Below are 13,988 nucleotides of genomic sequence, written 5' to 3' on the forward strand. Positions count from 1 at the left end.
CTTGACTTTGAATATGACCTGTACAAGGCAGAATTTTCACTTGACCCTGAAGGAGATAGCCAACTTTTTGAATTTGTAATTTCTCCATTTAAGTTGAGCTATGATATAGATATTATGCAGCCATTGTCCCCATGTGAGAAGACTGTCAAATGGCTAATCAACTTATCAGAGAGAAATTGGCAGAGAAATACACTGGCAGCTTCTCCCTACTGATTGGCAAGATGGATTCCAGGCTCTGGAGGGGACCCAGTCATGCTCCACGACAGAATGGGGGTGGTGGTGGTAATTATAGCAATGGGAATGACAACAACATCTGATATTTATTGAGTGATTTCTGTGTGGGAGACAACACTGCTCTAAGAGGCTTCTGTGTTTGTTTGTTTGTTGTTTGCTTATTGGTGTGCTCATTGATTCCTCATACCAACCGAGGGAATTAAGTGCAAATATCATTGTCTCTGCTCTGCAGCATTGAAAATCGAGGCCTGTGGTAGAACTGGGTTTGACCTGGCGTCAAGACCCAGAGCCTGGGCTGGTAGCCATAATACTGATGGGCTTCCTGCCACCTCGACTCTCCTTTTTCGAACAAATGTAGTTCAGAAGATTATTTGCCTATCCACTAGACTCATTCTTTCTCCCAACACACTCCCCACTTGTTCGCATTTACTATTCTTAGAGTAGGACAGCAGTCCCCATTCTCTCCAAATATGCCTGTCCTGTGTCGTGTAGGCTCCTTGCTCTTGGGAGACAGACCTTTTTTTCTACTATACGCCAGCCTCTGAGCATGGCTTCCACTCTGACACATGCGTCCCAGGCAGGCTGCATTACAGCACTGTCAAAACTTAGAAGGTGAGGTCAGTATTCCTTGTCTGGAAGCCAGCACTGGCCCAGCTTCGGCACATTGTCACATGCCTAAAGTGCATCTGGGACATCTACCTCCCTGGTGACCTTCTGCTTCAAATAAGGATCCAGACAAGCTGTCTATGGATTTGCTGCTGAGGTTGTTTACAAAGTTTCCCTTCCTAAAATAATACCACGAAAATATTATCTGGCCCTCTTAGTGATTGGCAAGAAAACAGTCCTCCACCCCCATGGATTGTTCAAATTTGTAAGAATAAGGAAACCCAGGAATTTTGCCTGATGGTGTTTTTCTTGGGATCTGAGTTGCTTCCCAGTGAGAACATTGTGCTGATTTCTGTGTTGCCCAAATTCTTCAAGCCAATTGGGACGAGCAAGAACAGGAAGGATGTTTCTCACTTAGCACTATTTGTAGAAAGCCATTGTTCTTTGTTGTTGTTTATAGCCTGTGTGAAGGGTCATTTCTTCATCCACACTCCCTCCTGACTTGTGGTCTCAGGGACAGCATGTTGTGTTGGTTCTGCTCTAGTGGGATCCAAGCCACCTGCAGTCATCTGCTAGAGCTTTGCAGCTAGGATCATGGCGGGAGGTGCTACTGGGCAAAAGCATTTGGGTTCTACTCTTTGTCACTTTCCTGAGGGGAGAAGAGAAATATGACATTCTTTATCCTTCCATGTGAAGTCAAAGGAGTAACCATGGGACCTGGGTTCAGTAGGACGTTCTGAAGTAATATAAAAAGATTTGATGCATTCTCTATGAATCCTGCCTGTATAAATAGCTACAATATCTGGGAAGAACTCAAGTCAACATAGGAAAAAAGAAAAGTATAAAGCTCCTTGGTAACTGGGGACAGTGAGCAGTCAGAAAGCTCGTTGGTCATGTCATTGTGTTCTCTAGTGAGGGTTATGTTGGAGACAGAAGAGGTAAAACCCAAGTGGAGATGCTTAATCATTTGTGGAAAGGAAAAATTATTCTTGCCCAAGGCTTTATAGCTAAAGCATTCTAAAATCTTCACTTAGGTAAGTAGGTAGCTTTTTTCTTTTGCTTCTGATTTTCTTTTTCCCTTGGTGGCTGCTTATGGGGCAGAGTGGTCAGGTATGGGTACCTGGATCCCAGTTCTGAAGAAGACCATGTAATATGGACTTGGTGGTCATCACAGGATGCCAGCTTCTTGGCTTGACCTCCCAGGAGGACAAGGAGGTGAGCTAGTGGGCCATGGCATGTGGATGGACATGGCCCAGATGGAGATAGCCCCTTGAGCCAGCTCCTATGACTGAAGAATACCAAAGCAGACCTTTAGTGCTATGGAATAAAGTGAAGGGACGAGGTAGCTGAGTTGTATCCGGTTCAATGTTCTTCTCTGCAGGTTTACAAGAGCCTCAGTTCTACCTGCAGTTTTGGCCTGACTGCTTTGCAGCTGTGCCCTGTGCCAGATGCAAACTCAGCATCCTGCAAAGGCTGGTGGCCCCTAGGACTCACTGAAATGAAGGGACAGAAAAATTCTGCAGTGAAGCAGTCGTAGGGGGAGCAGATTCCTCAGCCCCACCACTGCCAGCAGCATGTGGAACTTCTGACTCTCCCTCTGACCTATCTTCCTTCCCTTGTCACCCTGAGCCTCTATTCAGTGCCAGCTCCTTTATAGACCCTGTAGCTCAGAGCTTGTCAAGGTAGTGCAGAGAATGACAAGTGACCCAAGATGAAGGCAGAAGGGAGTATTCGACATTAATAAGTAACGGTGATGTGTGGAAAGAAAGAGGTTGTCCTTTCCATCTAGAAGGATGGGGAAGTCTTCTTTTGAGCACCCCTGCACCTTGTCCTAGGGAATCCCAGTGGTGCAGCAGCCACAGGGCAAACTCTACAAGTTCTTACACGAAGACCTCACCCCAGATTAATGACTGAGCCATGGCTGAGTTCTTGGCAGGTGCTGTGCCGAGGGTGCCCACGGGGCTTAACTGGGTTGTCTTCATGGTTGATGGGAGTAGCTAAGTTTCATACAAGCATCTCAGATCCTTAAACTGGGGTACACTGAGACCAACCAGATGAGTGATCAGAGATCACTGTTCTGGGACAAAACCAACTGACTGCCCCCTGGTGCAGTCCTGCCTGGTTTCCTTGGTCTTGACTCCCACAGACTTCCCAGGCTTTGCTTCTTTCCTGGGTCTAGGATCCTACCCAAGTACTCTGACAGAGCAGCACAAGGCAGGTCTGACTTCTCCAGCCTCACCCTGGCTTATTACCTCCCCTAACTGGCCTGGTGCCTGCTCTACAACTGTCCCGAGTACAGTTTGTTCAGAGTGCTGTTGACTCGGCAGGAATGGCTGGGAGTTTGGAGACCATGAGCCCAGACACTTCCTAGTTCCAGTGGTGTGACTTCTGTACGTGCTCACGGGTCCTCCCTAATGTTCTCAGTGATCATAAACAGCGTGAGAAGTTTCGATTTGCCTGGGTTAAACTCAGACTTTTGGAGTTTTCTTTTTCGATTTACTGGATTTTATGGATTTTAAAAGACCACAGTGTTGGCTTGTTTGTAAATATTTACATGCCAGAGTCTACAGATCTTGCACTTATCTAAGGTTGTATTCTATGGCTTTGCCAATGAAGTGAGAGCACACATAGAACTGTTCATTCGTGGAAGGTAAAAGAAAGTACAGTCATCTTAGTACGTGGGTGAGAATTGATTTAAGATCCCTATGGCTTCCAAAGTTTGTGAATGCTCAAGTCCCTTAGGTAAAAATGTTATAGTATTTGCCTAGAACCTATGCCCATCTTCCTGAATCCTTTAAATTATTTATCGTCTTTAATACAATGCAAATGCTATGTAAATAGTTATTATGTGCTGTTTTTTAAAACATATTTTTCCATCCCTATTTGGTTGAATCCGTGGATGCAAAGCCTCAGTATACAGGCTTTGAGCTCTAATGAATATACCTAGTGTTAGAGAAGCCTCCACCTTTGCCCAATGAGAGGGAACACATGAATTGCAACACTATGACCTTATGTAGAATCTGTTAGTGATTATAACAGTCTTCCTTAGCTATTTTAAAACAGATTTGTGAATCTTATCCGGGGATACAACTTTGAGAAAATCATCCCATCATTTATTTAATAGCATTTAATTTTATTTAGTGATTTAACTTATTTAAGTCATTTAATAACTTCTCATCATTTATTTATCAAAAATGCAAATGCCTAAGATTTCTTTCTGAGTATTAAAGTTCTTTTCTCCAGAGGGTAATGAAATTAAATCAGTCAAGTATCAGAACACTGAATTCTTGGTAAAAATCAATATGGCATTTTTAGCTGCTTTGTGACTCATTTGAAAAAGACAGGCTGCTGTGGATAAGGATGATGGTTATAGCAGAGATTTCTGAGTCATGGGATATGGAGTACCATGCCCACAGGGGACACTGACTTGGAGAGGTGGGGTCCACCAGTCAGTTCTGCTGGCCTGACCTGTAGTGAGATGTCCTTTGCTCTCAGTGCCTCAGTGTACACAGGCCGTGAAGGTTCTCCTTTGTGGAGCACCCACAGGACCTTCTGTGCCTCAGAATCACCAGCCCAGAGCTTGGCAAGGTATATACAAATCTAATAGCATTTCTGAGTGCCTACTCTATGTCTGGCCTCTTCCAGCCACCAGGATGTATGGGGTACCTGCTCTCTGATCTGCAGAAGCCTAGAGCTACAGCAAAAGCCCAAGAGATGGAATGGGATACATTGTTTTGGACCTGACAGAGCCTAAGTTCTGGGTCAGGGCCCTTGTCTTTCTGGTCTGCACTTCTGAGCTAAGAATATGGTCTTCCAGGAACTGACTGTTGGTGCAGTAGGTTAGGAGTGAGAAACACTCGGGAGCAATATGAAGAGATGCTCTTCAAAGGCAGAATTTGCCCTTAGTCCAGATCCCAGGTAGTAGGAGGTAAACATCAGAGTCAACCCCCGCCCCACCCCACACACAATGCAGTGGACCCCAGAACATCTGTAGACTCTTCTGCCACACCTCAGCCCTGGTGATTATCTCCCTGTATTGTACCCTTATTCTGTCATAGGGAAGAGAAGATCACTTGGGGCACCACTTTCCTACCAAGAATGCTGGGTGATATTGGTATAGGCTCCCAGAAGCTGAGGGGAAGCAGTGTCCTCTTGGGGACAGCTGACTATTGGGGCTTCTGAGCATGAGACCCAGGAGAGAACTCATCCCAAAGGCATTCCCAGACCTGATCCTCTAAGCTTTTCTGATGATCATTTTAGGAGGGATCAAAGTTTGAGGAGAAGCATCATCACCTAGTGAGACTTGGTGGTCAGGGCGCACACTGGGGGAGAGGGGGAGAGGGGTTGAGTGGCCATAGCCAAGCTTGGCCCATCGTTTCCAAGTTTTTGGATGGTTCCAGAGAAATCAAAATTCATACTCTTGAAATCTGGATTCTCTAGATTTTGTGTGTTTCAATTTTCTAAACCCATGAAATAGGCCAAGGCAGACAGCCTTGCAGTCAGGTTTTTGTCCTGCAGGAAAGCCACCTAGGGTTCTGTTAGAGACACAAAGACTGTGGCATCTTGGGAGGCGAGTCCCAGGGTCATCTACCTTGGCCTCCCAGAGGCTGTGCCATAGTGGCACTCACTGATGGACCACAAGAGTTAGTGTCCAAAAAGGGCTCAGTGAGCTACAATGACATTCACCATAAGCGACTAGAAAAGTACCACAAAAAGGACAGCGGTTGTGGCTTTTGCTGCTTGTGAGAGACAGAGAAGGGCTACTTTGAAAATTCTGCTTGCATCAAGGGTCAGGAGAAGGACCCAAATCACATGAAGCTCATCCCAGGTGAAGGGAACAGGTCCTAAAAAAGAGGGAAAGAGGAAAATGGAGAATGATTGAAGACCATGAACCTACAGATGAGGGGCATCTGCTCTTTGGGCTCAGAGATTGGAACAAGGGCCAGCGACAGTGTAGGGAGGAGCATCCCAGATCTGGTGGAGATGGTCCTTTCTCCCATCAGTGTCCTGGAATTGAAGCCCTGCAATTAAAGACGAAATACTTTAACTGGAATCATGCAGCCAACTAGCAGTACAGGCAGAAAACACACTGGTCTAGGTGAATCCAGATGCCTTGTCTTATCTGTCAATGGAAGACCTTCCCCCAGCACCCTGCTGGATTTCAAGAAGGCTTCTGCTTCTGCCCCACCCTAGAATGTAGCACACACTGGCATTCACTGCTGAAAAGAGAGGCTTTGTGTAAGGAGTGGTGGGAGTTCAGCACCCGTTTCTTAAGAGCCCTTTGTTCTGAGGAGGGGTGATGAGAAGCTTTGAGTCCACTTACACAGGAGCCTTGTCATGGCGTCAGACTAACTTAGTAGCGATCATGGTTGAGGAAGGCTTTTGGAGAAGGAGGCCCCCTGCCTCTGCAGGACAGCACCATAGGAAGCTGCTATTCTTACTTCAGTGCTCCAGCCTGGGACTGTGAGGGATCCATGTCAGACCTAGAAGAACAGGGCACCTGGGTGTGGGTACAGAATGCAGCTCTGTACCATCACAGGTAACAAAAAAAACTAACACAGCTGCTGGATTTATGAAATCCAAAATTCTCTGCTTCAGAATGTGTTTACTGCAGGAAACCAAAGACTCTGAGACTATGTTTGCTACAGGAAACCAAAGACCCAACCTGACTGGCTTCCATGGTAAGGAAAGTTATCTTTTGCAGAGCAGGAAATCTGGGGCAGTCAGCTATAACCCCACAGGCTTGCACTGTCTCTGAGGCCAGAGCTGGTGAGACCAGAGTTGGGTGTGTCACTAGGAGGCAGCTGCTGCATACACTGTGAGCCAGGTGCTCAGTCACATGGAGAGGGAAACTGAGGCACCCAGAACAGATTTATATATTGAGGAAGCAGAGAGAATTAACATATCACTAATGTGCCAAGACGCAGAGAGAGAGAGAGAGAGAGAGAGAGAGAGAGAGAGAGAGAGAGAGAGAAGAGAAGAGAGAAGGAAGGAGGCCAGGAGAGCCCCCAAGAGGAGCTCTAGTTAGGAAAACGTAGAAATGCTAATAACAACTTCTTTATTTCTGAATTTAAGTTGAGCTCAGTGGGTACTTTGGAAAGGCTTTGACAAGCTGCTCTTTCTTTCAGCCAATAAAGATTTTCATGTGGCCACATAATGACTTGTTACAGCGCATTTTTCCATCTGCTGTTTAAATACAATTAGTCTCATACTGTAACCCCATCATTAATGAAACATAAATATTGTCTTTGCTCCAATCAGCTCTTCTCCCTTTACTCAAACTTTAAAATTTTATTTTCTGGAACCAAATTAATGCCTTCGCACAAGCTTCTGCACCTACACTTATTAATGATCGAAATGAATTCTTCTGAGAATTTAACTACAATTTGATGAATATACTATGATGTTAAACCATCTTCAGTGGGAAAATCTAGTCCTGGCCACCACATGCAGTTTGTTTTATAGGATGTGTGGTGTAGAGAAGACACTGCCTCCTGCTTCATGGGCATCAGGTAAGGCCTGGTTGTGTATCCTGAAACAGTTTGCCTGCATCACTTCGAAGGCCTCATTCTGGACCTCCACAATCTTCTATGTTATCTTTTCTGATTCTTTCTGAGATCCATTGGTAGAACCTGGATCTAACTGAATTTTATCCTGAGTGCCAGGGACACCTGGCTATGGCCACTCAGAGCTGTTATCAGGCCCTAGCAGGATGGCAATAGAGAGAGGAATCCTCAGCCTCAGAGGATCCTTCCAGACATTGCCTCAGCTTCCTTCTTCATGAGCACCTGGCTCATAGTGTATGCAGCAGTTACCTCCTGATGACACGCCCAACTCTGGTCTCACCAGCTCAGGTTGCAGAGACAATGTGAGCCTGTTGAGGGTACCTGCCCCAGTCATGCTGTTTTGTAAAAGATAGGTTTTCTTATCATGGAAGCCAGTCGGGTTGGGTCTTTATATTTCCTGCAGCAAATATAGCCTGATAGCAGGTGAAGCCCAGAGTCCTGCATTTCGTAAGTCCAGCAGCTGTGTGGCCACTGTCTGTGATGGTCACTCCTGGCATCCCCCAACACGAAAATCAGCATAGGAGATGCATCAGCTCTTCCCATTATTTATAAAGATGAAATCCTCTTTAATCAGCATCTTTCAAACTGCATCCCATAGTTCTGCTTGCATCCTAACACTCACACCTCTCAGGAGAGATCCTACCTGGACGACCTCTTCCCTTCTGCCCTGGGAGGCCCAGTGTATACAGAGAGAACTTCAGCTCGTGTGAGATGGGGTTTGGGGGAACCTACTTCTACCCCTTCTAAGCAGTGACACCTCTGAAAGCCTCAGAACTTCCTCATCTGTCAAAGGAGGCTGTCAGATCAGTACTGGTCTTATGTGGGCAATTGTGACATTAAATCAGCACACAGGAAGATGTAGCCAGAGTGCTGCTTCTTTTTCCACAAACACCATGGTGTCCAATATGCTAGGATGCTTATTGGCTTCTTTCCACATCTCACACTAGAGGTGTGCTTAGAGGGAATCTGAGGCCCAGGGAGAATAAGGCCACTTCCCAAGGTCAGTAACTAAAGCATCAAAAAGATTCAGATCAAAGTACCTCACAGCAGCATTCCAAATAACAAAAGCACCTCTCAGTAAAGAGAACATTTGCATAGCATTTCATTCCTGGGTGGGTTTATGTGAACTCAACAAAACCAACCAAGCAGAAACAACAAGCATAGTAGGTCTCTTTGCATTGCTGTGGGTCACCTATGCCACTGTGCACTCATGAAAGGGTGGGCATTCTTTTTTTTTCTTTTTTTTCCTTTTTTCTTATTAGATATACATGACAGTAGAGTGTATTTTGACATATTATACATACATGGAATCTAACTTGTTCAAATTATAAGTTGTACATTATATGGAGTCACTCTGGTTGTGTATTCATATATGAACATAGGAAACTTGTGTGTCTAATTCATTCTACTGTCTTTCCTATTCCCACCCTCACCTTCACTCCTTTTTGTCTAATCAGTGTACTTCTATTCTTCCCTCCCCTTCTTATTGTGTGTTAGCATAAGTAGAACATTCAGCCTTTCATTTTGGGTGGGATTGGCTTATTTCACTTAGCATGATAGTCTCCAATTCCATCTATTTATCATCAAATATGATAATTTCGTTCTTCATAGCTACATAATATTCCACACAGACACATACACACACACCACATTTTCATTATTCATTCATCTGTTGAAGGGCACATTGGTTGGTTTCATAGCTTAGCTATTGCGAATTGAGCTTCTGTAAGTTCTAATGTGGATGCATCCCTGGAATATGCTGATTTTAAGTTCTTTATGTATATACTAAGGTGTGGGATAGCTGGGTCAAATGGTGGTTCCATTCCAAGTTTTCTGAAGAATCTCCATACTGCTTTACAGAGAGTAGTTGCACCAATTTGCAGCCCTGTAAACAATGTATGAGTGGAACTTTTTCCCATATCCTCACCAACACTTATTATTACTTGTATTCTTAATAATTGTCGTTCCGACTAGAGTGAGGTGGAATTTCAGTGTCGTTTTGCTTTGCATTTCACTAATTTCTAGAGGTGGTGAACATTTTATTTTTTTCACATATTTGTTGACCATTTGTACTTCTTCTCTTCTGAGAAGTGTTTGTTCAGTTCCTTCACCCACTTATTGATTGGGTTATTTGGTTTCCTGTGTTCTCTGTTTATCTTGGAGATTAATGCTGTAACTGAGGTTAAGGTGACAAAGGTAAGGATGGACCTTCTGATCGTCTGGTCCTGGATCCCACACTTCTCTGTGAAGTTCTGTACCAGGCAGGCCCTGAGACAGAGGTGAGTGTGTCGTGCATTATGTCTTCAAGGACAGTCCGGGGCAGGCAGAGGAGAGAGACACGAACAAATAGAACATTACATAGCCGATTAGCAACTCAACATCAGAAATATGTACAGGACCCCTAGAATCCTGGACCCTGTAAGCAGCCTAATAATGTCTCCAGGCTTCTGGTGGCTGCCATGGCATGGTCCTTGCTTAACAGCATAGGTTTTAATTAGTAAGGTAACTGCTCCTTCCTGAAGGGTAGCTCTGCTGGCCCCTCCCCCAGTCCTTAACTTGAGCTGCTCTCCATGGTGTCTGGATACTGTCTTTCCTTTTTTTTTTTTTTTTTTTTTTTAAGCTAAGTTGGCTAAGAGCCCTTTCTAACCCGTGTTTCATACCTTGCAATTTCTGGAGTTCAGTTACCTATTGTTTCGAAGAGAAAAAAGTAAAACCGAAAACCATGGAAGTCCAGTACTTTAGGGAAACTCTGCATCTCTTGAGACTTCCTTATAAATTCACGTTTCCTGTTCCATTTTGGAGGATCCAAAAAAGCCTACAGAAAAGAAAATGCATTTGACTTTAATTAACATAAAACCCTCAAGGTGTTTTTGATTTGGTTTTGTTTAGTTTTAATCACAGACCCATTTTACACAAAGCACCTATAAACTTCCCACTGAACCCACTTTGGGCAAGGGTGCTAAGTTGTCCTGGATCATATTTAAACCGGTCAAGGCTGTAACTGCCTGTTTCACATTTCTCTAGCAGTGTTGCTAAATCCTCACAACCCTCTGGGGAGTGCAGCCCCTGCAGCCTAAGAATAATCCTTACGGCTCCGACGTGACAGTACCTTCATGTTTCTATGTTTGCCTCCAAACAAGTGATGCAATTGAAGCAGGAGTCATGACCTGGAGCAGGCCATGTGTTTGGCTAAATATGAGACAGGAAATCGTCCCAAGAATCTCATGTGAAATCCCAAACACTAGTGTTTCTCTGGACTATAAATATCTCTTTAACTATAAATTCTCTCAATTCAGGGATTCTAAAACTGATCCCTTATTCTAGCATCGAACACCTCTTACCTTTCAGGAGCGCTGGAAACCTAAGCATTTCAATGATCCATGTCTTTTGCAGGAAAACTTGCCATACTTTTGCCCCAAATCTACATCTTTGCCTTACTGGTGTGCGAACCCAGTATGGTGAGAGTCCTGCTGCAGAATTAAAGCCCAGGTTGAATGGAGTTAGGACTTATCTGTGCTCATTGGTGTTCTCCAAACAGGCCCACTTGTTCTGCAAGGAATAAAAAGTGATTTTCATTGGCAGAGTGAGCTGCTCATTCTTACCACTGCTTTGACTTAGTTTCATTAGAAAATGGGAAGTCATTGGCAGTCAGCTTTTCCCCCTGATTATCCTGTACGATGGCTTGTCATGGTGCATGTGATCAAACACCCTGCCATTTTGTGTTTGTGCTTGTGTTGGAATACGCAGTTTACCAAATGGAGGAGGCTGGTTATATCCACAGTACATGACCATCAATGCTTTAGTAAAACAAGTTGAGCATATCTAATCCAAAATCCAAAATGCTTCAAATTCAGAAGTTTTTTGAGCACCAGCATGATATTCCAAATGGAAAATTGCATACCATGAAACCTTGTTTCATGCACAAAATTGTTAGAAATATTGTGACCTTCATGCTAACTGGATAGGGTATATATGAAATGAAAGTAAGTTTCATGTTTAGACTTGGGTCTCAGATAACTTCATTATGTACCTGCATATGTTCCCAAATCTGAAAAAAAAAAATTCAAAATCAGAAAGACTTCTGGTCCATAGCATTTTGGGTAAGAAATACTTGACCTGTATCTGTGAACAGTCAGGAGAGAATTCTGCTCTTTCTTGCAGTCTGCGCTACAAGTCACACGTCAGTTCCTCTTGGTGTAGGATTAAGTGTCTTACAAAATTCTGAAGTTGACGAGTCTTCTCCTCAACTCGATGCTTGGGTCTTGGTCGAGGGCATTCCATGTTGTGGGGAAGTCTTTACTATCCTTCTTGGGTGTAAGACCAAAGCCTTTTCCCTGCCGCAGCAGATACTAATCAGAGCATAAAACACAATTCCCCAGGCTGGAAGTCGCCTTTCTCCTGGTCTCCACGGCCCCACCCAGCCCGTCTTCCCTGTGCAGTGCCTGGAAGGACCCTGCATGCCTCTTACACCCCACACGGCAACCACTTTAGCTGTCCCTCCTTATCTCCTCTATTCTTCCTCTCTTAGGTTCTCACCTCAGTCGCTTAGTTAGCATGATGGAAAAGTAATTGGAGTCATAAAAATGTAAAAATGACTCAAAGACTCCCTGGAGGACACCAAGCGAGGGTGTTTTGAGTGCCTTTGGAAGAGGGAATGTGGTAAACATCCTCCTGCTGCTGGTGCCAAGTCTCAACATTTCTAGGAAAGAGAACACAGATGTTGACCCCGTTTGGGAAGGTTTACAAGTGCATGAAACATTCTCTGCTGGTAATTTTATGTGTGTGTGTGAGGTTGAGAAGGAGGGGGGTCTCCCTGAGAGAACCAGTGCTAATGAGTAGGATGGTTTTTCTTTTACCTTATCCCAAAGTAATTTCCTCCTTAAAACTGCACAATAGGATATTCTCCCGAATCAAAGCAGCTCTTCCTATCCCTTAAATAGAATGCTGGTATCTTCTGATTCATTTATATGAGGAGAACCCTGAAATGAGATAAATGGAAATACCAAGTTATGCAGCACATTCCACAGCTTTTGCTCACGGGAAGCATTTCTGTTCACACAGCACCTAGACTCTCCACAGAGCCCTGGAAGGAGACCAGAATGGTGGCAGGAATATTACAAATACTCGAGGCAGTGGGAAGCACGTTCTTTTTCATTTGAACTTGAAATATCAGTGTGATCACCATTTAGCCCTGACCATTAAGCTACAAAAACAGTATTTTAAATATAACATGTTAGTTTCCCATTGCTGTGACAAAATACTTGAGGCAATTAACTTATAAAAAGAAAAGGTTTATTTTTACTCAGGGTTTTGGAGGTCCCAAACATAAAGTGGCCCCATTTCTTTGGATTGCTGGTAAGGGTGACACATCATAGCAGAAGAAGTGGCAAACCAAACTATTCACCTCATGAGCCAGGAAGCAGAATAGAGAAAGAGGAAGAGGCCAGAGTTCCACAGTCCTCTCTTCAAGAGCATACCCCCCAATGACTTAAGAAACTCCCAAAAGTTCCACCATCTCCCAGTTTTACCACCTGGGTTGCCAAGCCTTTGACACACCTTTGGAGGATACTCATTCAATGCATAGCAGTAAAAGACAAAAGTTAGCTGTTTTTTTTCTGCCCATAGTTTGGTCCAATACCTATCCTTTTGTATTTTACCTGGCTTTAGTAAAGGCAGATATAATCTCATATACATTTTAATTCATTTTATAAACCATAAGGTTTTCTTAATATGAGCTTCATACACACATACACACACACACACACTTCATAGCTGATACTCTTGGTTTCTAAATACCATTTACCAGTAAATGGAGCCATGGTTGCCTCCAGGTGCTTAGATAATGAAGAGGACATGTCACAACAATCTGGAGCCAAATTTAAGGTCCAGATAAAATACCTTCTATGAGGGGAGTCAGGTTGGCAGGCACCCTCAGCCAGGTGGTCCACCAGCCACCTCCAGGAAGCCAGCAGCTCAATGTGGCATGCCTTTGGAGTGACACACTGTTGGGGATACAGCATCCCATTTGCAGTGATCCTTCCCCAAACCAGAGCTACAGCAAATCCTAGGGGACATTACCCAAACCAGAATTTAGTTAGACACAGTCTACAAAGTGGCATAACTGTTCATAGTTGTCCAGGTCATAAAAGCTCCCCAGGAAACAAAAACTAACCATAAAAACTAAAACTGATTTCTGATGAACTAAAGAGTCATGACAGCCAAGTGCAGCTTGTGTCCTGGAATGGATCCTGAACCAAGAAAAACATTTTCTCCCCCTTTCTGTAAAGGACAGTAGTCAGACACACAGCTGAATGTGAATGAGGTCTGTAACTTAGCTCACGGTGTAGATCAGTGTCAGTTCCCACATTTTGTTCACAGTGCTGTGGTTATGTAAGAGAGCATCCTTGTTTTTTAGGAAAACCACACCAAGCCATCCAGCAGACAAAAGGCCAGATGTGTTCAGCCCACTCTTGTAGACAGGAAAGAAAATGAGAATACCATAAACCAAACTTACTATCTGGGGAATCGGGATGAAGATATGCAGAAAGGTTTTGTACTATATACAAATTATATGCAAGTCTG

At 44.0% G+C, this 13,988-nt stretch overlaps 1 protein-coding gene and 1 long non-coding RNA gene across 7 annotated transcripts in view; one reads left to right on the forward strand and one right to left on the reverse strand.

The window, feature by feature from the left end:
- Grb10 (growth factor receptor bound protein 10) overlaps nucleotides 1–13,988 on the forward strand; it is a 187,890-nt gene that overhangs the window by 114,580 nt on the left and 59,322 nt on the right. The gene's annotated exons all lie outside the window — the stretch shown is intronic.
- Nucleotides 6,885–12,381, reverse strand: LOC120891996 (uncharacterized). Its single transcript, XR_013435023.1, has 2 exons — nucleotides 10,748–12,381; nucleotides 6,885–10,221 (listed from the first exon to the last, which is right to left on the reverse strand). It is a non-coding gene; the product is annotated as an uncharacterized LOC120891996 (long non-coding RNA).

Source organism: Ictidomys tridecemlineatus, chromosome 2 (assembly GCF_052094955.1).
Source record: "Ictidomys tridecemlineatus isolate mIctTri1 chromosome 2, mIctTri1.hap1, whole genome shotgun sequence".
NCBI classification, from domain to species: Eukaryota; Metazoa; Chordata; class Mammalia; order Rodentia; family Sciuridae; genus Ictidomys; species Ictidomys tridecemlineatus.